The 26965-nt window shown below is 44.5% G+C and overlaps 1 protein-coding gene across 38 annotated transcripts in view; it reads right to left on the reverse strand.

Moving 5' to 3' along the window:
• NRCAM (neuronal cell adhesion molecule) overlaps nucleotides 1-17645 on the reverse strand; it is a 259428-nt gene extending 241783 nt beyond the window's left edge. For 18 of the 38 annotated variants that reach the window (XM_070424674.1, XM_070424676.1, XM_070424691.1 and 15 more), the window contains exon 1: nucleotides 17488-17645. The gene's annotated coding sequence lies outside the window, so the exon portion shown is untranslated. The remainder of the gene's footprint in view (nucleotides 1-17487) is intronic. The other 20 variants (XM_070424714.1, XM_070424712.1, XM_070424710.1 and 17 more) reach the window with 2 other exon arrangements.
• Nucleotides 17646-26965: the final 9320 nt, after the last annotated feature.

Genomic DNA, 26965 nt, shown 5'->3' on the forward strand with positions numbered 1-26965 from the left:
CAATGTTTAGTCACATGAAGCCTCCATTTTGCCAGCTGCATGCTTCCTACAATTTCATTCACCCTGAGGTCAGGAACTGTGAGTTCTGGAGCTCTTTATGGTGTCCCGGAACATCTTTGAAGTCTGGCCACTCATGGTATTTTGGGTGTGCTGAACTGCTGCCTAAAACTAAATGTTTCCTAACTTCAGCCTTGCTTTATATATTTAAAAAAACAACAACAAACAAGCCTGTATTATTCTACTTCAGGTGCTATCTCGATACCATGATGCACTACCAATTCCCTAAGGGGTTGCCCAACAATGTCAACTGGATGGTTATCATGTAGGTTTGTTGTTCTCAAGTCGAAACTTAACTGTTACCATGGAAATAAAACACAAAAGAAATTGTCCATCCTGGAAAATAAAAACTGCTTAGACTTCTCACTCCAGGGTTTTATATTAAACATAAAAATCCTCAGCATAATTTATTTTTTATAAAAATAAAAATCTTTCCTGGGAATATGCCAAAGTTATCTTACTACGTAACACATGGACCACCAATGTATAATCAAATTTAAAAAGTAATAGTTTAGCCCTGGTCGGTTTGGCTCAGTGGGTACAGCATTGGCCTGTGGACTAAAAGGTCCCGGGTTCGATTCAGGTCAAGAGCACGTGCCCAGGTTGCAGGCTTGATCTCCAGTGGGGGGCGTGCAGGAGTCAGTCAATTCTCTCTCATCATTGATGTTTCTATCTCTCTCTCCCTCTCCCTTCCTTGATAAAATCAGTATTTTTTTAAAAAGTAATAGTTTACATATATTTTTAAATTAGGGTAATTTGGCTTCTTCAATCCTAATAACAAAAATGGCCACAATACCAGGTCACTTGGAGTCCCTTAAAAGGCTTATTCAATTACTCAGGATGCAGTCCCATCACTTGAATGTGCTATAGACTAGACTACCTATATTATCTATATTATCTAAATAGCATCTTCAAGACATGGACTGATACTTCCCTCCACGTTTCTAAGGGAACTGGAGGTTTCTCTTAGAAGTTTGGGTCAAAATCTATAACTTACAACATGCAGAAACTAAAATCCAATTTCTTGTCATCTCTCATGGCAGGATAACTTGTAGCTCATAGGAGTTAAGACTAAGGAATGAAAGTCAGACTCCTTTGGTTCTGCATTTTAACAGCTGTGCTATTTTGACCCTTTACTTAAACTCCCTAGGCCTCAGTTTTCTCATCTGTCAAAAGGGTATGATAGCAGAAAGCAGGAGTTGGGAAACTATGACCCATGAGCCAAATTTGGACCACCACATCTATTTTTGTAAAGAAAGTGTATGGGAACATGGAAATGCCCATTCATTTACACATTTTCCCTGTTTTGAGACAGTACATAACCTACAAAGTCTAAAATATTTATATCTGGCTCTTTATTAAAAAAAAATTTGCTGGCCTCTGATGTAAAGGATTGTCATGAAGACTAAATGAGATAATTTTTGTAGTATGTTCATATAGTTAATAACCAATAAACATCGTGGACTACTGTTATTTATTAATAGCAAAAAGTAAAAATCATTGTGATCTTATTTCCTAAAATTCAGAGAGACATCTTTATACATTCTACCTCAGGAGCAGACTGCCCAGGAAGTGATGCCAGCAGGCTCAGCCCCTTCTTGGGATGGAGGTGGCAGAGGTGGTGTGATGGCAGGATGCGATGTGCAGCTGTCAGCACAGGGCAGGGCAGGGCGCCCGGTGGGCCACAGACAGCAGCTGCCACCGGTCATCCGTTTCAAGTAACTGATACTCTGCCATTTCTTGATGGAGGATCTCTCGGTCACAGGTGTGTGACACATGCATATTCATCACTGGCCCACTCCTAACTATGTGGAGGAGATTGAAGGAGGGTCGGGGAGGGCTGAAATTATGCTCAGATGACCAGAGCAGAGCCCATTTCCATTTTCCCTAAAAAGTAACTGCTTTCCCAAGATGTGTTCTGCTTGTCTAGAGTAGGAAATAAGGAAAGTGTCATCTCGTACATAAAATTTTTAAATGTGAGTTTAATGTAACAAAATCTAGGCTAACAATTTAAAATAATAAAATGGACCTAAAGCTGGTAATTTATCCTAGAACTAGCACTGCTACCCCACATGAGTACATTTGCGAATAAATTTCGGTCAACACCAAATGTCACAATGGTTCCCATAAATCTTCCAAGCCATCTTCACACAATTGTCTTTCAAAGCAAATATGAAAAGATCTAATAAAAAGTTTACACCGAGATGTTGATATTCAGAAACAAACCAGTGCCTATATTCTTCTCTTGTCTAGGGCCTTGGATATTTCACTCCATCAATTTGCACCTCACTGCCTTGCAAGGTGAAGAGAGGCTGCAAGAACCTGCAAAATTAAAACAGCCCTGATTCCAAATTATTTCCTGCTGGATGCCCGTGGGTTTGGTTAGTCCCTCCTGACTGGAGTCCATAGCAAGGGAGAACCTGACACCAGGAGGAAACCCCAAGTTAGCAAGTGGTTTACATATTTAAATGAAATTAGTAAAGCATATAAACTCAGAGGTATAAAGTCCTCAGTGCTCATCCCAAAAACCTCCCTACCAAATTATCTCATTGTTTGTATTTAAAACAATTGGGCCCTTCTTTGGATGTGGCAGCTCATTAAATGCCATACATAAGACATTACTAGGTGGGCTCATTGCCAGGAAGGAGGTTACCATCTAAGACAGAGAAGGCTGTCGCTGGTGGAAATGAAGAAGACATTCAACCAACTGGGCTGACGTCATTAAGGACCAGCCAAAATGCTGTGAGCGTTTTTAATTCACTCAAACTAATATTCAAGTTGATTAAAGCACCTGGCCATCAGCTTCTTCAAAAGACAGAGGTGTTGCCTGATTATATTTAGCTTCAAAATTCTCCACAATGTAATCCTTCACCCTGTCCCTCTGACATGGCATTCGCAGGGAAGTAGTTGAATAGCTCATCTAAGCTTTCACTTTTCTCAGCATGAGGAAATCACACATCCCATTTTCCAAGTGCAAAGACACCTTCTGATCGGCAAGAAGCAGCAAAGGCACCTGCAGAGACTTGAACAAAATCTTCCACTTGAAGTTCCCAAATGATGAGAATTTGCACTTGAGAAAGGCAGCCAATTTGGATTCAACTTGATTACAACCAAAAAGAGTAATCAGTTGATTAAACTACCAACCTCATACACTGACCAGTTAATAAAATGAATACTGTCCCTACTGATCCCAGTATTTCTGTGTTTTAATTCAAGGTATAGAGACTTTCTAAATAATGATTTATATAAGCACAATCCTTTGATGCACAAAGTAGACACTGGTGGATATAGATATATAGACATATGAACACAGTTCTGGGGGCTAGAAGTCCAAAATAAAGGTGTCAGCAGGGCTGGTTCCTTCTGAGGGCTGTGAGGGAGAATCTGTTCTAGGCCTCTCCCTGGCTTCTAGTAGTTTGCTGGGAATCTCTGGGGTTCCTAGGTTTGTAATCTCTGCCTTCATCTCCACAAGGCCTTCTCCCACTCTGCTGGTCTCCAAATTTCCTCTTTTTATGAAAACACTGCTTATACTTAATTAGGGCCCATTCTAATGACTTCATTTTAACTGTAAATATCTTATCCCCAAATAAGGTCATATTCTGAGGTACTAGGGGTTAGGATTTAAACATAATTTTTGGGGACACTATTGACCTACAACACATGCCCATTTCTAAAGCTCTGTGTCTACACCCAGGTCAATGATTACTTTTCAGCTGTACTGAGGTATAACTGACAAATAAAATTGTAAGATATTTAAGTGTACATCATAATTTGACATAGGTATATATCATATTGTGAAAAATATTCCTCCTATCTAGCTCATTAACACATCCATCACCTATTATTTTTTTGGAGGGTGAGAATATTTAAGTTCTATGCCTTTAGCAAATTTTAATTATACAATACAGTGTTATTAACTACTAGAGGCCCAGTGTACAAAATTCGTGCATGGGGTGGAGGGTACCCTCAGCCCAGCCTGCACCCTCTCCAATCCGGGACCCCACGGGGGATGTCTGACTGCCGGTTTTGGCCTAATCCTGGGGATTGGGCCTAAACTGGCTGTTGGGCATCCTCTCACAATCCAGGATGGCTGGCTCCTAACTGCTCACCTGCCTGCCTGCCTGATTGCCCCTAACTAGACCCCTGCCGGCCTGGTTGCCCCCAATTGCCGCCCCCGCCAACCTGGTCACCCCAACTGCCCCCCCCCCCCCCCCACCAGCTTGGTTGCCCCTAACTGCCCCCATGCTAGCCTGGTTTCCTCCAACTTCCCCCCTGCTGGCCTGGTCGCCCCTCACTGCCCCCCTGCTGGCCTGTTTGCCGCCAACTGCGCCCCCTGCTGGCCTGGTCGCCTCTCACTGCCCTCCTAGCTGGCCTGGTCGCCCCACACAGCCTGCTGTTCAGTCGTTTGGTCGCCCCTCACTAACCCCCCTGCCAGCCGGGTTGCCCCATGCAGCCTGCTGTTCAGTCGTTTGGTCGTCCCTCACTAAACCCCCTGCCAGCCTTGTCGCCCCACTCAGCCTGTTCAGTCGTCCATTTGGTTGTTTCAGATGTGACGGCCCCTGGCTCTTTATATATATAGATAAACACCATGTTTTGCACTAGATCCTCAGACCTTATTTATCTTATAACAAAGTTTGTACTCTTTTACCAACTTCTCCCTGTTTCCCCATCCCCCAGACCCTGCAACCGCTTTCTACTTTCTATGTCTAAGTTTGACTTTTTCTTTTAGATGCCACATATAATACCATAAAGTATTGGTCTTTTTTTTTCTATGCCCTCCAGGTTCATTCGTGTTGTCAAAAATATATATGAAATCTCTTCTTTATCCACTCATTTTGATGGACACAGGTTGTTTTCATATTTTGATTATTGTGAATAATGCTGCAATGAACATGGGAATGCAGATATCTCTTAAATATCCTGTTTTTACTTCATTTGGATATATACCCAGAAGTGGTATAATTCCTGGATCATATGGTAGTTCTGTTTTTCATGTTTTCCAAAGTGTCTATGTGGCCACTATTCTTAGGTGCCTATCTCTCCTCTGAGGTACAGAGGAACAGAATAGATGCAAAGGAACAGAATAAACACAAACAATGACATCTACACAAACCTGCTACAAGCCCCATTACATGTGTCTCTCTCTATGTAAAACCTCTAAAGATAGGAAATTTGTGAGCTTGGTTTCTTTAATATATTAAAATTGTTTCATGCTTTATTGGTTTGTGGGGTTGCCAGTTAACTGTGACTGAAACACACAAAAAAATTACTGATTCTCCTCTTAAAAAATATAAATAGGATATGGTTTAAAATTTAAAAATTATTGCCAAGACCGGTTTGGCTCGGTGGATAGAGCGTCGGCCTGCGGACTGAAAGGTCCCAGGTTCGATTCCGGTCAAGGGCATGTACCTTGGTTGCGAGCACATCCCCGGCGGGAGGTGTGCAGGAGGCAGCTGATCGATGTTCCTCTCTCATTGATGTTTCTAACTCTCTATCCCTCTCCCTTCCTCTCTGTAAAAAAATCAATAAAAATTTATTTTAAAAAAATTTAAAAATTAGATTTTAAAAGACTATTACTGACATTTGGAAAAAAGCATTTGCTGAATTTACAAACTTTTTAATCATATTGATTCAATCTGATTTTCACTTAGGTTTAGAATATATAGTTTGAGTTTTGAAAACAGTCCAATCATGCAGCATCAAAAAGAGTATCAATCTATTTGCAGCATGAGACCACTTCATTTATTCAAAACCATGTAGAGTAAGTTGTTGCTAAAGATATATGATACATATATATGAAGCTAATTTGACAGACTAATGTGAAAAAAATGGCAGGTGCATTCTACCTAATAAGAACACAGATTGATGTCTTTCAGCGCTTTCATTTTTATCATTTTTCATAATGACATACTCTTGTGAGAAAGGTTTGGATGATGAGAAAATTTGTTTTATCTTCATTTTCTAGGTAAAGTACATAAGCTACTTTTCCAATGCTATACATATACTAAGGTTTCTGAGTCTATGTAGAGTAGACTAATGACCTCTCAAAATTTAGTTAATTGTAAATTTCATGTACTTTTTTTACTCTAGGTGTCTCTAAAACATGGCACTACTGCCTTGAACCTAACCAAGTAGTTGGGAAAGGCCAGGATATAAACTCTCAGCTTGGAAAATAAAGAAAACAGCAGATAGGAGTACTTCATGATCAACCAAACGGTGAGAAAATTTAGTTTTCAAAGCTGCACCCTGAGTGCTTCAGAAGCTGGTTTCACACACCAGCCTTTTACACTTGTCGTCTCAGTCCTATGTGTCTCACTTCTGATTTCTTCAAATTCAGAGAGTAGAAAGCAATCTCAGAAAGTACTTAACTCCGTCAGTGTGCAGCCACCCAGAGACCTTCAAGGGAAATGACAAGCACCAGCCTCAGAGAGTGAAGGGAAAGGAAAGCCGTGCAAATCCTGAATCATCTCCATGAGTAAAAGATACAGAAGAACTCTTTTGGGACACAAAGATGCCATTTAGGACTCCACAGTAGCAATTTTAAAACTGGTACTTTCTGGAGTAAATTATTTTACCTGCCTGCTCAAGTGCCTAGTTTAGAACCAGGAAGCAAATTACAATCATACAGAATCCAGGCATGAAATTATGAATGTCTGATTTCCATTGGTCTAGACTTTGTCTGTCTACAAACCAGGGCTGAGGGCCAAATTCCCCACTTTTCTCCCAAATAAAAGATCCATTTGAGTGTTGGACGGTGTTTCTCAGTGGTTAGAGCACTGACCACCCACTGAAGGGTCACTGGCTTGATTCCTGGTCAAGGGCATGTACCTGGGTTGCAGGTATGATCTCATCCCCAGTTGGGGTGCTTGACATCGGCAAACAATCAATGTGTCTCTCTCACATCGATGTTTCTCTCTCTCTCTCTCCCCTTCCTCCCTCCCTCCCACCATCTCAAGAAAAAAAAAATCAATGGGAAAAATATCCTCCGGTGAGGATTAACAACAACAACAAAAGATCCATTTGACATTTTGCAATGTCAAGTATTTGCTCATTCATTCTTGCATTCATTCATTCATCAAATATGGGGACTCTTGCACACATACCACATGCATCATGGAAATTCAGCTGAGGCTCCTGAGGGAACAGAGCAAGGACTGGGTTTCCACAGTCAGAAGCCTGGAAAAGCTAACCGAATTCTATTACAAACAAGGCCAAAAGTGCCGGGATTGCCTGGATGACTATTATCTGCTTTTCTTTATCTTGAGACTTGGCCTCTCAATGTTCCCTAGAGAAAATATCAAATATTTTCATAAAACTGAGATGATTGTCTTCATTTGCCACCTGTTAACCTCTTTACTGATTTTTCTTTAGCCTGATTTGCTTGGGCTTCACTTGGTATCTATAATGCTGTGCTCATTCAGCAGACAGATTAACCTGTCCACTTAGATAACCCTGGAAAGCTGTTCTGGAATTGAACTCTGAAACGTTATAGGAGTTCACTCATGACATAATCCTTATGACAGCAAAGAATCCTGTTTAATACTAATAATCACCCCCAAATACGTTTGACAATTTCATGTTTTCATATATCTAATTCTGTAAATAAAGAAGCAAAATAGCTTGAAAGAAGAGATAATCTGATTAGGAATTTAACTGTTTTATGCTGAAATAACTTTAGCTTTGACCCTTAACAAATTCTTCTCAATCCATTTCTTAAATGTATTATCATATTTCATTTTTGAAGAGTGCCTTATGAGTTATTTCCATTTTATTATGTCAAGTTGCCACCAAAAATTCTCCTTAAAATATTTAGTATTGAATGCTATGAAATGGAGAGTATTCTCCATTAGCCAAGCAATTACCACAAACGTTCTTACTCTCCTCTCTTTATTTTTTTTTCAGATTTTAAGTTATTGACTTTGTAGAGCACTGCTCTTTACTCTCTCCTCATTATTTAAAATTCTTTTTGCTCTTTCTGCCTTCTATATAGCACACTTCTCCTGGATGTCACAATTCTCATTACCCACCTGAGCCTTCTCTGTCTGAATCCTTCACACTCCCTGATCTCTACTCTTCCAATCCCAGGCCCAACGATCAATCTGACCATGAACTCCCTGCTGTTTAATGAGTCCCCACATAGTTCTAGGACAGCAATAAACCCTTGATATATTTTACCTTCCACTTAATTTTACAACAAAGTAACTGTTACTAGAAATATATACACAGCCATGGAGTTTTAAAAACCCTATTCCAATTATTAAATTGCAAGCTACCTTAAATCTGTGAGACATACAAAGCATATATCACGACCTATGTAAAATACATGTAATAGAAGTTAGCATAATCAATTCTGAAATTCACTTTTGTTCATATTACATAATTAATATTAAATTATCTCTAAATTTCTACTTCACTATTTTGTTCATGTAGAGTTTTTTTGCCATGTCAATATTATTTCTCTAAAAGTAGCAATAGTCATTTGAATGTATTAAATATATATATATATAAAATGGTTTTTAGCTATCATGCCACTAATAGCAGAACAAAAGACTATTGCCATCAAGTCATTTAAGTGGCCAAAGATACCAAAGCAAAATTTCCCAACTGCAGAATTATGGAACCCCAGGAAGCATTTCAAATTACCCAAAATTATTTCTCATTTCTCTTACATTCCAGTAACCTCAACTTCCCAGTAGCCATTTAGTTTTCCAGTTACACACTCAGCTAACGTCTCTTTCTGAAATGTTTTCAATCAGATGCTGCCTACCAAATTGAATGGGGAACCCTGTGCCATAATTAGTAACTTCAATAACAGATATAACAGCGATGGCTTTTTCTCTGGAAGCAGAAAACTAAAATCGCCCTTCTTAAATATACTCATATAGGAGAACACACTGGCTAGTCAATGTTTATGACAGATTTCTCTTGTTACATCTCAAAACAATCTGTGATCAATATCAAAACACTGCAATGAGATTTTACAAGGGAAGCTGATTGGACATTTCTGTATTTATTCAAGCAGATACTAGAGGCGGGATAGCCGAACAGTCAGGAGAAGATTTGCAATGCAATTAGGGGGAACAAGTGCATCTGAGTGTATGCCAGACGCAGGGCCTCCCCTTAATTCACACAGTCCAATGTCTTCATGCAGCGTACGGCATCAAACTGCACTTCCTACAGTTTTCAAACTTGTGTCAGTTAACTCAGTGTTTACCGAGTGCCGCACTGGGGCACTCAACATTTGGGGAACGCCATCCAGCTCCGTGTACGTTGTTCCAACGCCATCTGTCACTTACGCTTCCACAGATTCACAAATTTCAATTCACGCTAATCTACTCGGGGCTCAAACTGAAGCTATAATTCAAATTTTGACATGAAGCTTGAATTCCTTTTCAGTGTTCTTCAACTTTGACCCAGCTCCCCCTCCGTCCTTCACTGAAAAGGGGCCAAGACAACAGCCCAGCAAGTGGGGCAGGCAAAACAGGCCTCCTTTGTTCGGTTTTGTCCTTTCAGCTCTCTATTGAGGTGAGGGACTGAAAAGCACACAGGGCCTTGGAAGGCAGCCGCACTCCCGCTCGCAAGCCGTCCTTCCGCAAGGACCAAAACACTCCAGGATGGAACCCTTTCCACAGCCCACTTTCACCTTAAGGCATAATTAATGGGACATTCGTACTTTCCCGTTCCCTTGAGAGAGAATATGTTAATGGGGTTTTCCATGAGTTTGTAATGTTCACCCAAAATGTATGCTGTAAATCAGACTGTTCAAATGCCAAGGGCATCTAAAAGTGGCATGAAAGTCGCTTTAAAGTTGAAATTTGGAGAAAAGAGCACTACACACTGAATACATATACTGAATTTTCCGAATGCTCTCAGCCCACTTGAGAAAGATAAATCAAATTCACTGCATATCACACAGTAGAAGGCCTCCTACAGGATTCCCTCAGATTGCCCTGGGAATATATTTTTCTGGTTACAGTGCATTTTGAACCAATATGCCATGCACATTATAACATTTAAATATGCATATATGTGTGTGTGTGTGTGTGTGTGTATATATATTCAAAATACTTTTTCCAACCTTTTCTGTCATTTAACAAGAAGAATTTTTAAAGGATCACTTTCATCTGACAGTAACTGTCATTTGCATCCTCATGCAAATTCAGCAATGCTTCATTTAGTACAGGGCAGTAAGGAAGAAAATCAGAGAGCACAAAAGACAAGATTAAGATTTACTTGTCATTCCTGTTTTTAGGCTGAATAGGCCAGTTGGACAGTATGTGCAGCAGATGAGCAAAAATGTTTGTAGGTTTGTTCCCTTTATCATTGGTATTCATTCACTAGTTTTTGGTTGTTGTTGTTTTGTTTTGTTTGTTTTTTTACAACTAAGGGAAATCCTCCATCAGACTTTTAAAAATTACCTTTTTCTAATTTGAAATTCCAATCTTGTAGGCTAGTAAAACAGGTCAATTAAATTGACACCACATCTTTTTTATTAGCTCAGCTAAGCAATTATAATTGGGTGGTGAGGGTTTGTGCTGTCATCTTTGAAGACTCAATGGTGGGGAAAAATGCCCAACACAGACCTGAAATTTACAGCTCTAGCACATCCCTACATATTTCTAGATATGAGGCAAATTTGCTCTTGATATTGGTTAAAATAATAGTGTCATTTTTTCAGTAAAATAAAAGCATACTAATATGTAACCTATCCTCACAGCAAAATCACTTAGCACAAGTGCACTACAGACATATATGCTCTAATTCAACCTTTAAAAATAATAACATTAATGTATGTCCCCAATGCTGGCTTATCCTGGCCAATGATATGCATGCTATATAGCCTCTATTTCATGCTTTGTGCGAAGTACAGAATCAATGAATACTTCTTAAAAACCACCCATCTCCTTATTAATAAAAGTTAAATTGAGCCCAACCAGTGTTGCTCAGTGGTTGAACATGGACCTATGAACCAGGAGGTCACGGTTCGATTCCCGATTAGGGCACATGCCTGGGTTGTGGGCTCCATCCCCAACAGCCAATCAATGATTCTTTCTCATCATTGATGTTTCTATGCCTCTCTCTCTCTTCCCCTTCCTCTCACAGAAATTAATAATTTAAAAAAGTTAAACTGATAAGTTGGTAAACATTATGAGTAACTTTTCCACTATACATTGTATATTAATTTATAACTTTAAAAAGTAACAACTTTCCCTAGCTGGTTTGGCTCAATGGATAAAGCGTCAGCCTATGGACTGAAGGGTCCCAGGTTCAATTCTGGCCAAGAGCACATGCCCGGGTTGTGGGCTCAGTCCCCAGTGTGGGGTGTGCAGGAGGCAGCTGATCATTGCTGTTTCTATCTCTCTCTCCCATCCTCTCTGAAATCAATAAAAAAATATATATTTTAAAAAGTAACAGCTATAGCTCTTGACACCCAATAGGATGGCTATTAATTATTAAGAAAACAGAAAATTAGTGTTGGTGATGATGTGGAGAAATTGGAACCCTTGTGCACTCTTGGTGGAAATGTAACATTTTGCAGCTGCTATGAAAAACATTATGATGGCTCCTCAAAAAATTAAAATAGAATTACCATATGATCCGGCAATCACACTTCTGGCTACTTGCCCCAAAAAGCTGAAAGCAGTGACTCAAAAAAATATTTGTACACACATGTTCATAGCAACATTGTTCACAAGTGCCAAAAAGTGGAAACAGCCCAACTGCCCACTGACAGGTTAATACTTTTTTTTTAAGTGGTATGTACTGGTATATATAATGGAATATTATTCAGCTTTAAAAAGGAAGGAAATTCAGACATATAGATGAGCCTTGAAGACATTATACTTATTTTATAAAGTGAAATGAAATAAGCCAGTTACAAAAGGACAAATACTGTAGGATTTCATTCACATAAGGTACTTAGGGTAGTCAAATTGTCAAACTATAGAGACAGAAGGTAGAATGATTCTTTCCAGGGTTGCAGGAGAAGGGTAATGGAGGGTTAGTGTTTAATGGACAGAGAGTTCCAATTTGGGAAGGTGAGAAAAGTTCTGGAAAGATGGACAGCAGTAATGGTTACTTAACAATGTGAAGTATTTAATGTCACTAAACTATACAGTTAAAAATAGTTAAAACAGCTCTAACCGGTTTGGCTCAGAGGACAGAACTTCGGCCCAAAGACTGAAGGGTCCTGGGTTTGGTTCCAGTCAAGGGCATGTACCTTGGTTGCAGGCTCGATCCCCAGCCCTGAGCCAGCCCTGAGCCTTGGTTGGAGTGCCTGAGGGAGGCAACCAATCAATGTGTCTCTCTCACATTGATGTTTCTCTCTGTCTCTCACTCTCCCTTCTACTCTCTCTAAAAATCAATGGAAAAATATCCCCGGGTAAGGATTTAAAAAAAAAAAGTTAAAACAGTAAATTCTGTTACATATATTTCACCAAAATAAAGAAATAACTTAGCAAAAACATCCCATTTTCTATACATATAATGCATTTGCTCCCCCAGTTAAAGACAACCTGCTATTGAAAGGGTTATTGCTGGAGGCAGAGCCATCCCATATTTTCTTCCTGTAGCCCACTCATTCACATTTTGAGAGGAAAAATAAAAATCCATCAGTTCACTTGGGAACATTTTCCTAGTCTTAGCCTCTGATGGCAATAGAAGACTCTAAAACTAAAAGGGCCTTTCGTTTGCCTGGGTGGACAAAAGGTGAAATAAAAAAAACCTCTGGATTCTTGCCCCTGACATCCTTAGATGCTAAGAGATCCCTACCACCTCCTCTGACTTCACCTGGCAGGAAAGCCAAGGCTCCTTCAGGTGGGAAAGCATGAAGCATAAAAGGAAAATACATCTATAAGTATTTAGTAATGTTAAATAATTTCAATTCATTTTCCTCTTTGCTAATCATCTCAGCAGTTGAAGACTAAAACAGTCTTTGTATGCAAGCACACAAAACTTTCTAGAGCAGTGGTTCTCAACCTGTGGGTCGTGACCCCTTTGGGGTGGAACGACCCTTTCACAGGGGTCGCCTAAATACATCCTGCATATCAGATATTTACATTACGATTCATAACAGTAGCAAAATTACAGTTATGAAGTAGCAACAAAAATAATTTTATGGTTGGGGGTCACCACAACATGAGGAACTGTATTAAAGGGTCACGGCATTAGGAAGGTTGAGAACCACTGTTCTAGAGAAAAAGAATACTTTAGGAACTCTATATTCTTGTTAAATTCATTATTAGTTACCATGCTTCTCAAGTGGAAAATGTTCTTTGTAAATGGGAATGAGATTCCAAAGGCTGCTGACAGAGGCAGCAAATTAGGACTCCTATGGACTGATCTGTGCCCCCCACTCCCCCCCACTTCATATGTTGACGTCCTAATCCCCAATACAACTGTGTTTGGAGACAGGGCTTTTCGAAGTAATTAAGGTTATATAAGGTAATAAGGGTGTGTCCTAATCCAATAGGATCAGTGGCCTTATAAGAGGAAGGGAAGCAGTCTCTCTCTCTCTCTCTCTCTCTCTCTCCTCTCTCTCTCTCTCTCTCTCTCTCTCTCTCTCTCTCTCACACACACACACACACACACACACACACACACACAGGCACACACCAAGGAAAGGAAATATGGGCACACAGGGAGAAGACAGCAGTCTGCAAACTAGGAAGAGAGCTCTCGAGAGAACCCAACCATGCCGGCATCCGGATCTCTGACTTACAGCCACCAGAAGTGTAAGAAAACAATTGTCTGTTCTTTAAGCCACCCAGTATGTATGTAGTTAAGGCAGCCTAAGCTAACGAGGACAAAGACTCTGATTTCATGTGAGAATAGGAAAAAAGCATGGGTTTCTCAGGGGTTACCCTTAAGGTGAGTAATGACTGGCAGGAGCCACAAGAGGGCTTTCTCTGATGTTCATGATGTTCTCTGTTCCTTGTTTTGAGCTCCAGACGGGTGTGCTCAGTTTGTGCAAGTTCATCAAGCTGTACATTTACAGAATGTGAAAAAAGAATATCTGCATGTGGAAGTATGTGGCATAAGGCAGGAATTCTGTTTTGCTCACCACTGTATCCCCAGTACACTGTATATCCCTAGAACATGTACCCAGTAAGTGGTGATGAATGAGTGAACGAATGAATGAACAAATCTCTTTATCAGAAAAGCTTGGGGTTCCATTAAATAACTCCTTTGTGCATACACAATATAATAGCCCCAGATTCAATTTATATTCAACCGATTACACAAGGAAAACTACACCAACACAAAAGCATTGTTTGAAATGACTCTTCAGGAAGTTTTCTATCACCCAGGTGTATACTTTCTCATATCCTCTCACCTTCCTGGAGCGCTCACTCCCAACTATTATTGTCATTGTCACATCGGCCTCACAGAAAGTATCATTTCTAAAGCTTTCTATTTATCGTCACTGATGCAATGATAAAAAATGATGTGGTGCCCAGCCGGTGTGGCTCAGTGATTGAGTGTCAACCTATGAACCAGGAGGTTCGATTCTGGTCAGGGCACATGCCTGGGTTGCAGGCTCCATCCCCAGTGGGGGGTGTGCAGGAGGCAGCTGATCAATGATTCTCTCTCATCGTTGATGTTTCTATCTCTCTCTCTCTCACTTCCTTTGTGAAATCAATAGAAATATTTTTTTAAATGATGTGGTGTGAGGGCCTCATCACTTCCCTGCATTAGAGGGCTGGGTAACCTCTCCCAGCCCCACTGTACTTACTTGGAAACCCAAAGGTTCACATAGTGTTCTCTTACAGCTCTAAAATTCCCGGATTGTGTGACATGCTTAGCAACTTTCCTGTAATAAGGTGCTAGTAACAGCAGGCTGAAAGAAGACCATGAGTCAGTAGAATTTAGAACTCATTTTTCCAAGTGATCAATTAAAATCATGCTAAAAGCTATTCCAGGAATAGCTGACTTCACTTGAGTTCAAATTCTTGTTTCGAGTAGTTAATATGGAGCATTTGTGTAAATGCACCACACGGTCTTATATATTTAGGATATCGAAGGCTTTTTTAAGGTTTTATACTAGAGTTCTATTTAAATTCCATATCCAACTTGAGGAGTAAATCTTCCGCAGTCAAAAGTGTCTACAAAAGAGATTCAGGGCTGGGACCCTGAAATAGAAACGTTGCCAAATGGAAACTTTACCTTTATTTTTTTAAAAAGTTTCTCAAAAATTGCGACATGCCAGGAATCTCTCAGTCTCTGTAATGAGAGGGGGCACTGGTCACTAAGCACAGTCCAGTGACTGTAACTACTTGAATTGTGGGTTAACAGCCAAGTACTTAAAAGCTAACCAGAATAAAGGAACTTGTAAAGGAATTCAAGAGCAATACAGGGCAATAAAAGGCTATTCTACAAATGCAATTCGCTGAATTACTATATTGCTCGCTACTGTGAGGTCTGCAGGAGTTAGAATTAAATGGGCTTATAATATGTCCCTGATTTTGAACACCTGATGGTTTCAGGCTTCCTCTAAACTAATAAGCCTCCAAAGGGCCACATGTTCACAGTCTTGAATGACAAAGTGTAGGGGCAAGAAGCTAGCCCTTGCTCCCCCACTTCCTAGCTATGTGGCCTTAGGAGAGTTACTTGGTTTCTTTAAGTGTCCATCTCCCAGTTTTTAAAATGGGACCGTTGTGGAAGGAAATGAGATGATACTTGTAAACTGCACAGCACCAAGCATATCTGCAGCTTTTCAAAAAAAAAAAAAATGTTGACTCTCATTATCATTTAAGTAGAAAGCATCCAATTGTCTAAACCCATTTCAGTTCTTCGGGAAGGTCTCATTGACTCGTGCCCTATTATTACAATATTTTAATAGCAGGGCATGGTTACATCAAACAGCCCCAAGCAAAACAGCCCAGCCTCCCTGGGTCTGCATTCAGGGGCTACCGTTTTCCTTCCCAGGAAAGTCCCAGGGGCAGCTCCTGGGACTGCACCAAAGCCGCCCGCCTCGCCACACTGGCTTCCACCTCTGCTTGCCAGAGTCTAGGGCGAGGAAGGGTCCTGCCCTTGGGAACCGCACCTCTGCACATGAACCACGCGGGACCCGGCAGGAAAAGAATGCTCCCCTTTTAAGACAGACAGCTACGAGCCCCAGAGGCCTCTGGCTGGAGCGGATGGTACCAAAAGGCAGGAGAGAGGCAGGGTGGGAAAGAGGCGCCACCACTCAGCGCCGCACCCTCCCTCCGCGCCCGCCGCTGCGCAGGGGCGACCACAGAGAGTCAGCCGGAGGCAGGCGGCAGGGAGACGAGCCGGAGGGAAGGCAACTGGCTTGCTCTCCAGTCCCCCGGACCCTGGGACCCCACCCGCGTCCCTTGCTGCCCGGTGTACACCGCTCTGGAAGAAAAGACGGCTCCCTGGCTCCCCGCTCTGGGCGCTGGCAGAGGCGGGCCCAGATTGGCGGAGCCGGCGACCGGCCGAGGACTGGCCCGCTGCGGCGCCCACCCGCGAGGCGTGCAGGGCCCGGCGCGGACGGCGCTCGCCGCGCCAAGGATGCTCCGGACCCTCCGTCACTCGCGGCTCCACGCAGCCTCCCCGGCCCAGCTGCTGCCAGGCACCCGCTCTGGGCGCCTGGGTCGGCTCCACGCCCCGCCGAGCCAGTCCCAACAAGTCCCAGCCCAGGGAGTCTGGGCGGGGCGCCAGGACCCCGGGGCCCGCACCTGTGGGGCCACCAGCCCAGGAAAGCCCCCGCCCTGCCGTCCCCAGTCTCCCCCAGGTCTCTCCAGAGCGGCGAGAGCGGAGGTGGGCTCGCCCCGGAACTCCGCGGTCCGCGCAGGTGTGAGCACAGCCGAACAAAGCCCACGCCCAGCTGTGGGCGCGGGGAACTGCACGCGCACCCGCCCGAGCGCACCCGCCGGGCCCCGGCGCTCCCCGCCCGGCCGCCGCGCTCCCCGCCCGGCCCCCCGCGCTCCCCGCCCGGCCCCCCGCGCTCCCCGCCCGGCCCCGGCGCTCCCCGCCCGGCCGCCGCGCTCCCCGCCCGGCGGGCATTGGCCCGGGACCCCTCCCAAACCTCCGCGCCCGCTTTCCGGGGAGCCCAATGTCCGGCTCAGCAGCCCCTCCAGGCCCAACTTCACATGGAGAGCCCGCGAGGTAGGGCTTCCCGGAACGCGTGGGGCGTGGGCGCGGAGGCAGAAGTTGGTCACAGCCTGGAGGCGGTGATGGGCGCCCGCCCGCGCGCGCAGCCGGGGATGCGCTGCTCCCGCGGTGCCCTCACCCGAGCGCCCGCCGGGGTCGGGGCCTAAAGGAGAAGCAGGGAGTTGGCGCCGAGGCGCGCCCTGCCCGCAGGAGAGCGCTCTGCTCCGCCCGGGCCGGCGTCCCGGTGCCCACACACTAGCCCGCGCCCCTCGCCTCAGCCGCTGCCCCCTGGCAGGACCGGGGGTCGTACCGGACGCGCAGCGAGCTACTCACCTTCGTGCGCGGCGCCCGCCACTCCGCCCGGAGCGGTGGCCGGAGAGCCCGCGGCGCAGATGCCCTGCGTTCGTGAGGGAGCCGTCGCTCTGGCAGCCCCGCGTCCCTGCGCCCGCGCGTCCGGGGCTCCGACTGCGGCGCGCGTCAGCCGGCGACCCGGGAAGCAGGGCCGCCCCGCGCCCGCGCGCCCCCGCCGCTCCCGCTCCCGCCCTCGCCGCGCCCCCGCCCCGCGTCGCTCCCCCTCCTCCCGGCTCCCGCACTCCCGGCTCCCCCGCCCCTTCCCCTCCGGGCCAGCACCCCTCCCACCCTGCTGCGCTGGTGACAGCCGCCAGTGGACTCTGGCCGCCTGCGCCTTGGGGGGTTGGGGGGCCCCTCACCTGAGCGGCCACGCCACTACCAGCAACGTCATCCCACGAGCCTGTGAGGTGGTGGGGCGGGTGGTGGGGGGTTGTGGGGGCGGGGGATGGAGGGTAGGAGGGTTCGGGGGATGACAGTGGTTGGGATTTGGCTGCAAGAGATGTTCCAGAAATTAAATGCCACGCTCCTGGGTTTCGATTTCTGTGCAACGTCTGTGGTCTTTTTTATTATTATTATTATTTTTCTTCTAAAACATTTAATTTCTTCGAAACTCACCAGTTGGGACGATTGAGATGATTTCCTTTTGTTTTGTTTGTTTGTTTGCTAGCGTTATTTCCAAACAGCCCCCAGAAAGGGAGCCTTCAGGGTAAGGTAGATGTCTATTCTATTAGTGATAGGAATTGGCTTTCCTAGTCCTAGAGAACAGGATTAGTTCAAGTTTGCTTTTTTTTTTTTTTTCCATTTTGAGAGCATTATGAAGAGTTGAAATGTAAAAAGAGAGTTAAGATTTTCTAAATATGTAGTATTTTAGCAGACACTGCAGGCTGCATAGGTCAGGTCCGGAGACTTCTCTCCCCGGGATCCTTGATGGTGTCCAAGACCCTGTGCCTGGCACTCAGGTCCTCAGGTCCTCAGGATTCTCCTCTGCTACCTGCTCTCCCAGGCGTTCCTCCCCGCTGCCAGGTGTCCCTGACTGGGCCATTTGACCATTAACTGCAGGCTCCGCGCTCACTCTGCTTAACCTGAGCTGTTTCCCTCTGTTCTCTACTTAAAAAAAAAATGTTTAGTCAGATGTTTTGTCATATGAATATATACTCCAATAAAAAGAACAAAGAAGAGGAGGGAAGCTTTAGAAGAAATGGGACCACAGTGACAGCACCAAAAAATAAAATTAAATAATTTTGATACTACATGATACTTATAATAATATAGAATTATTATGTAGTTCGAATTGCATTGCAGCGCTACATGCTGGGGATTAGTTCCTGAGAGGATGAGTGACAGGAAGAACCAAAGAGCTGCTGCATGAGGAGCTGAAAAGAAGAGAGCATGAGGGGAACGAGGAATGATCTGGAAAAGGATTAGAAAGATGCCCGAGTGGGCGAAAGGACTATCCATTTGATTTGCTTGGTGATGCACATGGCATTCTGATTTGACGAATTATGGGCACGCCTCCTTACCTAAATTGCCACTCTTTATTGCATCCCTAAGCCTTACCTGTCCTCCTCTCCAAGCTTCACTCCATCCTCGAACCCAGTTTAGGGCAGAGAATAACATTAGTCTGTTTTCCCCATCGGTTGATAATAAAAGAATTTTCCATGTGCCCAGCACTATCGTCAGCACTTACATTGATTAACTCGCTTAATCCCAGGGTAACACTGTGCATTGTATACTAGTAGTACACCCATTTTAGAAAACAGGGAAAGAGGGGTTAAGTGACTTGCAGAGGCCACACAAGCCAGTGGCAGGGCTGGGACGCAGGCTTGGGCATTCTGGCTCCAGAGTTCACAGTCTTACCCACTGTGCTCTGCCGCCTTCCTGTGACAGTACACTGTGTGTGTGTGTGTGTGTGTGTGTGTGTGTGTGTGTGTGTATGGTGCCTCAGAATGTCATCGCATGAAAGCAGCTGTATCAGAAAGTCGTGGAGCCCTCCAGTGGCACCTGCAGTGAATATGTCTTTAGCCTTTCTCCTTTCCTCTTCTTTCTCAGCCCTGTTTGTTTCTTCCTCGGAATGTTCCCTCTCCACTTTTTCTCTTTCACTTTTTTCTTCCCTCACCTTATTTATTTATGTCATTGTATTTTTAATCCTCATCTGAGGACATGCTTATTGATTTTTAAAGAGAAAGGAAGAGAGAGAGTATGTGCCCCAACCGGGGATCAAACCCACAACCTAGGGATGTGTCCTGACCAGCAATTGAACCCTCAACCTTGTTTTCTCCATTCTTGTTTTCTCCTTTTTTAAATTTAGCTCTTTAATATATAATTGATTTTTAGAGAGAGAGGAAGGCAGAGGGACAGAGAGAGAAAAACATTGATGATAGAAAAGCATCACTAATTGGCCGCCTCCTGCATGTCCCTTACTTAGCATTGAGCCTGCAACCCCAGCATGTGCCCCGACTGGGAATCAAACTAGGGATCTCTTGGTTTCTGGGCTGAAGCTTAACCACTGAGCCATGCCAGCTGAGGATCCATCCTAGTTTTCTTGATCTTCATCCATGGTTCAGGCCACCCAGGGAAGGCAGTGCCATAGGCCCTGCCCTAAAACTAATGTTTAGTTCACCAAAATCTACCATGGACCCAGCCACGCTAGTACCAAGCTGTGTGTCCATGAGCAAGTTATTTCCTCTCTTAGTGTTTTCATACTGTGAAAGGAAGGAGTTAGGCTAGGTGAAAACAAAAGGGTTTTTTTAGCTGTGTACTTTATGATTCTGATGGTAACCAAGAGTTTTTTGTTTTTTTTACAGCTGTAGTAAAACTCATATGAAAGCTGGCTAAATTCTAGGTAAGAAAGAGTAGACCACTAAAAAAAAAATGTTCTATAGTAGTATAACAAGGTTGCCTGCTATACGTGGCTCACATTACTGTCATCGTTGTCATTGTCATAAGATAATATTCCATAGCTGGGCATTAGGTTTCTGACAGGGATGTGGTAAAGACAGTAATTTTTAAAACCCTTCTTTTTGAAAGGACATGATTATAACCCAATGTTATGAAAAGGCATAGTTATGGTGGGCAGCTTCCCAGGTGGCTCCCAGCAATCCCCTCTTCTGGGTGTTCATTCCCTAACCCTCCCCTTCAGTACAGACCGGAGCTAGTGACTCACTTCTAACGAGATAATATGGAAAGAGTACTGGAATGTCACTTCTGATTTTATTACAAAAACTAGAGGCCCGGTGCACAAAAATTTGTGCACTCGGGCAGGGGGGTCCCTCAGCCAGGCCTATGCCCTCTTGCAGTCTGGGACCCCTTGGAGGATGTCCACCTGCTGTCTTAGGCCCACTCCCTGGGGGATTGGGCCCAAGCTGGCAGTAGACATCCCTCTGGCAGCCCAGCAGCCCTCAGGGGATGTCCACTTGCCAGCGGGGAGCAGGCCTAAGATGCAGTCGGACATCCTTAGCACTGCTGAGGAGGCAGGAGAGGCTCCCACCACCACCACTGTACTGGCAGCCGTCAGCCTGGCTTGTGGCTGAGCAGAGCTCCCCCTGTGGGAGCGCACTGACAACCACAGGGCAGCTCCTGCATTGAGCGTCTGCCCCCTGGTGGTCAGTGTGTGTCATAGTGACCAGTCATTCCCAGTCTTTATGCTGTGAGGGTCAGTTTGCATATTACCTTTTTATTATATGGGATAGAGGCCTGGTGCATGGGTGGGGGCCAGCTGGTTTGCCCTGAAGGGTGTCCCGGATCAGGGTGGGGTGTCCCACTGGGGTACCTGGCCAGCCTGAGTGAGGGGCTGATGGGTGTTTGCAGGCTGGTCACACCCCCTTCAGGTTGGGGGTCCCCACTGGGGTGCTTGGCCAGCCTGGGTGAGGGGCTGATGGCTGTGTGCAGGCTGGTCAAGCCCCCCCCCAGTGGGGACCCTCACCCCATGGAGGTTTGGCCAGCCTGGGTGAGGGGCTGATGGCTGTTTTCAGGCTGGCCACATACCCTTTAGGGTGGGAGGTCCCCACTGGGATGCCTGGCCAGTCTGGGTGAGGGGCTGATGGCCGTTTTCAGGCTGGCCAAGCCACAGAAGCTCCCAGCCTCTCCTTTTTTTCTTTTTTTTTTATTCTGGGATTTATTTACCTTCTATAATTGAAACTTTGTAGCCTTTAGTGGAGCTCAGAGCCAGTCATTGCGGGTGGGAAGCTTGGCTTCTTCCATCGCCAGGGGCAACCAAGCCTCCTGCTATCTCTAGCTCCGTGGCCACGGCCAGCTGAAAGCAGGTATCTGGGATTTATTTATCTTCTATAATTGAAACTTTGTTGCTTTGAGTGGAGTTCAGAGCCACTGCGACAGGCGAAAGCTTGGCTTCATCCATCACAGGGGCAATCAAGCCTCCTGCTTGCTCCAGATCCATGGCTGCCAGCCGCCATCTTGGTTGGGTTAATTTGCATATAGTTGCTCTGATTGGCTGGTGGGCGTGGCTTAAGGTATAGCAAAGGTACGGTCAATTTGCATGTTTGTCTTTTATTAGTGTAGATACTCTGGCTTCGTCTGTTTTGCAGTCTTGCTCCTTTGCTAGCTCAGAGGGTAGCCAGCAGCCATGTTGTAAGCTTTCCCAATGAGTGGCCCTCACGTCACAGAAATGGGGGATGCCTCTGGCCCATGGCCTGTAAGGAAAGAGGCCCTCAGTTCAACAGCCATGAGGAGCTGAATCCTGCCTCAGTCACCTAAGGGAGCGAGGAAGAAGAATGCCCCTCAGTCGAGCCTTGAGATGACTCTAGTCCAGGCTGACTCCCTGACTGCAGCCTTTTGAGAGACCCTGAGCCAGAGCACCCAGCTCATCTGTGTTGGAAGATAACTAATGTTTCCAGTTTTAAGCTGTTAAATCCATCACTGATACAGTTATGTAAGTGCGTCTCAGAACTCTAAATTTGCATCTGATCACACAAATTGTATCTATTTTCTGGATGGGAAAGGAGAAAATTGATTAAATAGTGGTTGTCATAAGATGCAGACATGGTGCTGGTTAAAGAAGCACTTGTGGAAAACAGATGAGACATCAGAATGACCTGTCCAAGGTTAACCTCAGCAGCTCCTGGTTCCAAACCCCAAAGATATATTCCGCTCAGACAGCCAAGCCTGGGGTTGCCCATCCACTGTGCCCCCCAGACCTGCTCCTTTCTTCTGGATGCCAGCCACAGGTTCAGCTGGCCCACACCTCCTGAAGTTTCATAGTTGGTGATTAATACCCACCATGGATAATCATAGGATGTGCAGTTATAGATAATATGTCAATAATAAAATGTGCAGCTTCATACATTGCCTAACCAGTGAGCAGAGGAATGTTACCACAGATGCAAAATATCAATTGTTCTCTCATGCCTCCCCTCACTGTCTGCCAAATAACCACAGAATTCTGGTGCCTGTCTGGTGCCACTTGGGCATGTATCAAATAGAAACCAAAAATTGCAACCCATTCCTTGCCTGATGCTTAGCAAGACAGTATCCCTACATCTATCTAAAGAATGTAATGCTCAAGCAATTGGAGGGAGATGCGATTTTAGTGGTTGCCATATGTGGATTTCTTCTCTAGAAGCCATGAGTCACCAGGACCTTCTGCCCACCCCCGTGCTTGGGGAACCAAGCTGGGAGGAGGCGGAACATAATAAGCATATTCCTTGCAGCCAATTCCTCCATCTGTTCCTACAGTTTCGATCTATAAGGATATATAAATCCATTCTGCTGAATGGATTTCACACTAGCCAAGGTCAATGTGCAATCAGCTGTTTCAGTTGGGGTCACAGGGACAGAAAACTGGTGCTCTGCAAAACGAAGATGCTGAGCAACACTCTTGCTATGTGCCTTTTGTTTCTGGCTTAAGAGGGAACAGATGACAGGTACAGTGAAGATGAATTCACTGTGGAGAAAAGAAAGGAAATGACTCAGATACAATACTCTGAGGTCTAAATGAATGGTTGACTTAAAGTCTTTCTTATTTGTTTTTGTCACATTTTTAAAAGAACAACAAAGGTATTAAGTAAATAGACACTGACATTGTACTTCTGTTTACATTTTCTTTTAAGACTTGACTCAAATTTTACTAGGAGGTCTTCCAATATTTTTAAATGGCAAATTTGTATAGGACACAAGTCCAGAACCATCCTACCCCGGGCCTTGTGCTTTAGAAAGCCCTGCTCTGGTTTGCCAGTAGCCCATGCCACCTGGGTACCACATCTGGGTACCCAGGATCCCAGAATCCCATTAGGATCTGCAAAGGCCTCCTCCTCATTCTCCTAACAGGGGACTGTTCTCCCAGGGTGCAAAACTGGGTGCCTGAAGAGAGTACATCTTAAAAGTTCTCTTCGGTCAAGATAGCAAAGTAGGTAAACTGTGCTCACTTCCTCCCACGACTACATCAAAATGACAACTAAATCATAGAACAACCACCCTTGAGAACCACCTGAAGACTAGCTTAACAGTACACCTTTAACTAAGGAGATAAAGGAGCCATGTCCAGACTGGTAGGAGGCGTGGAGACGTGAAACGAGTTGGTCCCACACCCACATGTGGCGGTTAAGAATATCTCAGCTGTGGAGGTCCCCCTGAGGAGCAAGGGGTCCCAGCCCCAGGTCAGCCTCCCCAGCCTGGAGCACCAGTACCAGGAAGAGGAGTCCCCACATCTAGTTGTGAAAACCAGCAGGGACTCTGTCCAGGTGAGATGAGAGCTGTGAACCTAAAAGTGACCTCTTAAAGAGCCCAAGCACATTTCCACTCACTCACAAACTCTCGCTCGGAGCACCAGTAAATGGACAGCAGCTCAAAAAGCACCAGGGACTTATGGGGAGGAACTAAACTGAGTGACTTCAGACCAAGGGTGGGAGGGGCAGCTGAGTGCTGGCAGGCATCATCGATCCTTTGTTGAACCCTTTCTACACATTCCTGGCAGGTACATGTAGGTGCCAAATCTGAGTCTTCAGCAACCTGCCTAAGACCACTGGACCCATCCTGGTGATTACCTGAGACTCCGCCCCACCCACTCAGTGCACCATCTTAAACCTCCTTCAGTGGCTGTTCTCCACAAGCAGCCAGCCTCTGCTTGTGCCGCAACTTTCCCAAACTCTCTGAAAGGGCCACAAACCCCAAAAAAGCAGTGGCGCACAAAACAGGATGTGCACTATTTCTGCAACTCTAAAATGCACACAAGAGAAAGACAGTATGCAAATGAAAATAGTTCTATTAAGATGACAGAAATATGGGGAATTTTAACCATTTGTACGCCATCAGCGTCTATAGACACAAGCGGCGGACCTTTTTTTAAAATTGAATTCAAAATATCGTGGCAGTTAACTGGTTAAAATCATTTGTCTAAAGTTTGACTAGACTTATATTTCCAATAAAATACTTTAAATCAAAATCTTGGTCTATTTTCTAATTTATCTTTTCTTCCCTTTTCTACTTTAATGCGCTAGGTCAGACCGTGGTACCTGCTGGGCTCCTGGGCAATGGTTGGTCTTGGCACTGAAACTTGGAGCTGAGGTTGCTAATGTTCATGCTCCCATTCCAGGAGTAGAGGGCCTTTGCATTCTGGTGATCATCAAAAGAGGGTCCAGAAATACAATACATCACCATCCTTCAAGCTTATAATAAGGGAGGCCCACATGGGCAAAGCAAAGGCTATGTACTTGCTTAAAGAACTCCTGGCCCTTTAATGATTCTCTTTGGAAATGCATATTTTGAAAGAGAAAAACTTAAAGGCAGAAATAAAAGCCAAATATGCTGGACACGTTAACATACTTTTGCTCACCAATGCATGCTTCTATGAAAGTGCACAAAAGTTCTATGGGATCTAGAAGGTATTTCTGATTAAAAAGCAATATTGAGGCTTATTTATTTTTTTAAATGTCTAGATAAATTTTTGTCAAGTAAGATGGGCGTTCAATGTCACTGATACCATTTTGGATTAATTAAATAATAACAAATAAGTCCTCATGACCATATGATTTTCCATTGTTAATACAGCCTTACAGATGAAGAAACCGAAACTTGGAAGGTTTAAATAACTTCCTGAAAGGTTGTGTGTTCTCAAACTCAACTTCGTTTTGTTTCAAAGTTTCAGTTATTTCCACCACAGTGTTAGTAAAGAAATTATATAAAATTAAACATATGCATAGTTATTTTATATATATAAACATATACGTGTCCTGGCTCAGGAATACAGTTCCAAGGGAGGTCTCAATGGGAAAACCACTGATAAAACTACAAAGCTTAGCAGAGCTTGGCCTGCTTTCAAGACCAAGAAACTCTCTTTTGGATGTACATGGTCTGGTGCTTTGGTGCTTTCACCACTCTGCCTAACTGTTCTATTGTAATTTCTTGAATATGTCTGGCACATATTAGGCGGTTAATAAATATTCACTCAAGGAACAAATGAAATGAGAGCACAGAGAACTCATCGGGCTCAGGAACTATGGTCATGGCATGTGTATGTCAAGGGGAGAGAGAGTGTTTAGTGTGAGCCACAAGGAGGACACTCTATTAAAAAACAGTGAGTTTAACCCAGCCGGCATGGCTTAGTGGTTGATTGTCGACCTATGAACCAGGAGGTCACAGTTCTATTCTAGGTCAGGGCACATGCCCAGTGTAGGGCATGCAGGAGGCAGCCGATCAATAATTCTCTCTCATCACTGATGTTTCTATCTCCCTCTTCCTTCCTCTCTGAAGTCAATAAAAATGTATTATTTAGAATAAAAATAAATAACAATGAGTTTAAAAACACAGGAGACACCAAGATAGTACATCTTCTTTCTTCAGATACAAAGGAAGATTAAATCCCCAGATTCGGGACAACAAAAGCCAATGTGGACTCTGGAAACTGTTCCTTCCCTGCCTGCCAAAGCTCCTGCCAGGTAAGGTGGACCAAGCTGGAAGTGCCCCGCTCTTCCCCATTTTCTGATGGAACAGTTAGTCTCTGAGGGAAGGGAGTAGACTCTGCAGTCAGCAGTCTCCATCTGAGGTGGTAATGTCAGTAAGGCTGTGTTACATTTCTTCACAGCTAACTGGTTTCATTTCACATAGCATGACCTGCACAGTTAGTAACTTCTGCAACCTAAGGGAAATATAATTTGCCAAATATCTTACAACTAGTAGTCCTGTGCACGAATCGGTGTGTCAGTAGCTGGCCAGTAGCTGGCCAGTAGCTGGCCAGTAGCTCGCTGTCGTCCTCTAGTAGCTCTCCGCCCGCTGCCCTGCCCTCTTGTAGTTCCCCCCGTCTCCCCCTCATAGCTTGCTGCCCTGCCCCTTCCTGTAGCTCTCTGCAGTCCACTTGTAGCTTGCTGCCCCACCCTCCTGCTGATCCATGATCGGTCGTTATGTGGTCGGTCGTTCTGCTTCATGGTGTAACGACCATTTGCATATTACATCTTTATTATATAGGGTATCTTTTTAGGCATAAATAAAACATTTAAGGTTTACACTCTAA

The sequence above is a fragment of the Myotis yumanensis genome, unplaced genomic scaffold, assembly GCF_028538775.1.
Source record: "Myotis yumanensis isolate MYYU_CA2020_CCGP unplaced genomic scaffold, mMyoYum1.0.hap1 SCAF_9, whole genome shotgun sequence".
NCBI lineage: Eukaryota > Metazoa > Chordata > Mammalia > Chiroptera > Vespertilionidae > Myotis > Myotis yumanensis.